Source organism: Mastomys coucha, unplaced genomic scaffold, assembly GCF_008632895.1.
Source record: "Mastomys coucha isolate ucsf_1 unplaced genomic scaffold, UCSF_Mcou_1 pScaffold11, whole genome shotgun sequence".
Taxonomy (NCBI): domain Eukaryota; kingdom Metazoa; phylum Chordata; class Mammalia; order Rodentia; family Muridae; genus Mastomys; species Mastomys coucha.
This window is the reverse complement of record NW_022196893.1, coordinates 30,482,689-30,487,129: the sequence shown is the minus strand read 5'-3', so window position 1 is coordinate 30,487,129 and position 4,441 is coordinate 30,482,689.

Genomic DNA, 4,441 nt, shown 5'->3' with positions numbered 1-4,441 from the left:
CTGTGCATCCCTGGCTGGCCTAGGGCTCACTAAGTACGCCAGGGTGGTCTTGATTCTTCTGCCTCTCCCTCCAAGTACTGGAATTGAAGGTGCTTGACTCTCTTGAATCTAAGTACCCTAGAACCCCCAGGAGAGCTGGCACAGCAGCCAGGACTCAGCTGAGGGATGGTTATGGCTGCCTCCTGAGAGAGGCAGCAGTCAGTAGTAATTGGAGCTGGGAAAGTCAGGGAGATTCAGGTGCCCTCTCCTGAGAGAGACTCTTTATTGTAGGAGCCACTAGGAGGCAGCAAAGTGCTTGTTTAAGAGGTTCAAGGGCCAGGCTGGGAGGGCAGACAAGTCTGGAAGCTTAGGAACTGCCTACGGTGTACTTGGGGCTCCATCTGGGAAGATGCTGGGCTGAGAGTGAAGAACAAAGCCACTGCCCTTCCTACAGACGATTACCAGTGGTCAGCCTTGGGCCACTTCCTCTTTGCCTGGCTTCCAGACACATGCCACACCCTCATTCATTCACTTATTCATTCATTCAACAAGCATCCCTTCAGCACCCAACACTAGGCACCCTGCCCAGGGGACCGAGGACACAGTGGAAACCGCGTCGAGTTCTTCTGAAGGAAGACTGCTCCTCCCCTCCATGGACCGCTTGCTCACTCACTCGCTCGCTCGCTCGTGCTGCCTCTGCCGCCTTACTGCCGCCTTACGCCTCTGCCGTGCTTCTGCTTGAAACACAGACCTAGTTAAATGACTTTGCAGTTACGGCTGGATTGCTTGGCTGCTGAGTCAGCGGCTCACTAGGTAGACCCAGATGGCTTGGAATCCGCTCTGTAGACCAGGCTGGCCTTAAACTCAGTGATCCACCTGCCTCTGCCTCCTGAGCTCTGGGATTAAGGGATGCACCGCCACATGCAGCTCCAGGCCGATCCTTTAGTCACGTTCTGAACACCTACTACAGTGTCATGTTTTGTACCACACACTGAGGACATAAATATGAACAAAACACTTCCAATGACCTTATCACAACCACAGGATAGTGGCTAAAGTTCTGAATTGTTACAAAAACCAAAACTAGGTTCTTAGGCTCCTGAGAACTCACCATCCATCCATCCTTGCAGCCATCGGCCCATCCGTCCCTCTGTCCATCCGTCTGTCCAGCCACTCATTTGGCAACAGCTTCCTGGCTGTGTTGTGCTGAGACAATTTTCGTTATCACAACACTGAAATGCAGTGTCTCTTTCCGCTCCGGAGACTGGGTGGAAAGGAGTGCTGGGCCCACAGAGCTGAGGAGCAGCCCTTGGCAGGTGTGAAGGTTAGCAAAGTGAAATGGAGCTGTGAGGCAAAGCCCACGCAGGAAAGGCTTTCAGGGCTCAGAGGGATTTCAAGCAATGTCTACCACAGGGAGAACGGGGGACAGACAGACCCTTGTGCTAACTGAAGGGCAGACAGACGGGAAACAAGTCAAGAAGAATAAAACCCCTTTTATATCCTCAAAGGTTTTTAGCCAAATGAGAGACCGACTAGTAAAGCTTTCCACTGAAGCCTCCTCTCACTCCTGGTTTCCTCTCTCACTGTAGCCTCCTCTCACTCCTGGCTTTCCACTCTCACTGAAGCCTCCTCTCACTCCTGGCTTTCTTCCACTGTTGCCTTCTGCCTTCCGTCCTGGGGGCACTCACTGCTAGGACTCTCCCCAGACGACTTTACCTCACCCTGTAGCTGCCTTCTGCCGCAGGCTGGTGAAGGGGGTTCCTCCAGTTCTGTCCTAGTCACACAGTCGCATAGCACACATACAACTAAACATCCCTCTCTTTTAAACATTTAATTGATTAGATTGTTCATTTTACCTTTTGTGTGTTTTGCGTGCATGTTTGTGTGTGTGCCATGTGTGTGCTCAGTGCCCACAGAGGTTAGAAGAGGGCATTGGACCCTCTGGAACTGGATGGTTGTAAAACACGATGTGGGTGCAAGAAATCAAATCCACAACCAAACATCTCAAATGATGGCGGCTGGTATCTTCACTCAGTTCATCCAGACCAAGCCTGTGTGTCCACCTCAGCCAAAGCTTGCATTCCTAAATACACAGCCACCAGCCTCCTCCTGCCAGAGCTAGCACCTCACCACTGCATCCCATGTCCAGTCCATCCCCATCAGATGCCTCATGTGTCTCCTCTCTGGTGAGCATCCTGACTTGGGCCACCGATTGCAGTCTTGCTTTAATTTTTAAACATTATTTTATGTGTATGAGTGTTTTGCCTACGTATACATTTGTGCACCATCTGTGTACCTGGGATCTACATATATGCTTGTGCATCATCTGTGTACCTGGGGTCTACGTATACGCTTGTGCACCATCTGTGTTCCTGGGATCTACATATACGTTTATGCACCATCTGTGTACCTGGGATCTACATATACACTTGTGCACCATCTGTGTACCTGGGATCTACATATACACTTGTGCACCATCTGTGTACCTGAGATCTACGTATATGCTTGTGCACCACCGGGTACCTGGGATCTATGTATACGCTTGTGCACCATCTGTGTTCCTGGGATCTACGGAAACCAGAAGAGGACACTGGGCTCTCCTGGAACTAGAGTTACAAATGGTTGTGAGCTGCCATGTGGGTACTGGGTCCTCCCAAAGAGCTGCCATTGCTTTAACTGCTGAGCCATCTCTCCAAAATGCTGGTGTCTCTTACACTGTATTCTATTGCAAAACAATCTACACTAGGCTGGTGAGATCTAATTGTAGATGTCAGAGAACATCTCCACTTAAAAAAACCTCACTATTACTTTTCTTAAGAAAACGTTGACTCACTCTGTAAAGCTTTTATACAGCTCTTTAGCTGGCTGTACGGCACTCTACTCCTGGATGTACTGTACTGTTAGCCGATCCTCCTGTGCTAAGTGTCTGGGTGCTTTCTAAAATTTTGATATCAATGCTTTAACTCTATATACTTTACCGTCCATACATTCAGGTATGCTGGATCAAAAGTCATATGGAGCTGTAATTTCAACAAGCACTGACAATTTACCCTTTGACGCACCATCAAATGGTTGAAATTGTTGCCAATTTATAGGTGAAACATATTTAAATGTAGTTTCAATCTTCTTATGAGGGACTTGAGTATTTTTTTTAATATGCCTAAGGGCCATTTATCTTTCCTTTTCTGTCAACAACCCATTTATAGGATTTTTACTTTTTCATATCGATTTAAAAAGATTTTGTATACATAAAGCAAATTAGCTCCTTTGTGATATGAGCTGCAAATATCTACTTAGTTCTCCATTTGTCTTTGTTTATGGTGTGCTTTCGTTCTGCAGAAATTATAGATTTTTCTGATGACAGAATTTGTCTTTCCTATGCTTTGAGAAATCTTGTACCACGTGAGAAATACTTTCTCTGCTCTGACGTTGTAAATTTGTAATTTTACTCTTTTGTATTTATGTAAGTGCAATTGATTCCTGGGGATGCGATTTAGTGGAAGAACTGAAGCAGAGACACCACATTATTTTTTTCCAGGTGGCTACACAGTTGTCTCAATAGTACTTACTGAATAATCTATCCTTTCCTTGCTGACAGACAATGCTATCTTTATAATATACTACATTTTTTTAACGTCTTGGATCTATTTCCGGATCATTCTGTTCTCTTGATGGAGCTGCTTATGCATGCACTGGCATTCTCTGGAGTTCAGTGTGCTATGTGGGAGAGCTTCCTCCCCCTCATTAACCTTCCCTTTCAAAATGCTCGTGGCTAGCTTGTTGCTGCTGCTGCTGCTGCTGCTGTTTAAATCAGTATAAATTTACACATGAACTTTATATTCAGGTTATGTAGTCTATTGGTATTTTTATTAGGCCATATTAAATTTATAGATTAATTTATAGAGAGCTGACATCTTTATGATAGCGAGTCTTTCTACTTCAAGATATACTGTGCTTTCCCAGCTATCCCAGAATCTAGGGGCATTCTTAGTGTTAAGTGCCTAGATCTAACATATTCATGTCTCGATTGCTACTATGTCGTCTGCTTTGTTATTTCAACTGAATATCACATATTTTATTTCCTACATGCCTTTTAAAGTGTACATTAACTTATGTCTGTTATGCTTAAAGCAGCAAGCCTGATGATCCGAGTTAGATTCCATGTGCACAAACACACGCACAAATAAATAAATCAAATAAATGAACAAATAAATAAATGTAAAACATGTCTTATTTGTATTAATTTTTCAGTTGATGTTCTTGGACCATCCAAATAAGCTATTGTCTTTGTTTGCTTTCTATTGCAATGATAAAGATGATGATAAAAAGCACATCAGCCAGGCGGTGGTGGCGCACGCCTTTAATCCCAGCACTTGGGCGGCAGAGGCAGGTGAATTTCTAAATTCAAGGCCAGCCTGGTCTACAGAGTGAGTTCCAGGACAGCCAGGGCTACACAGAGAAA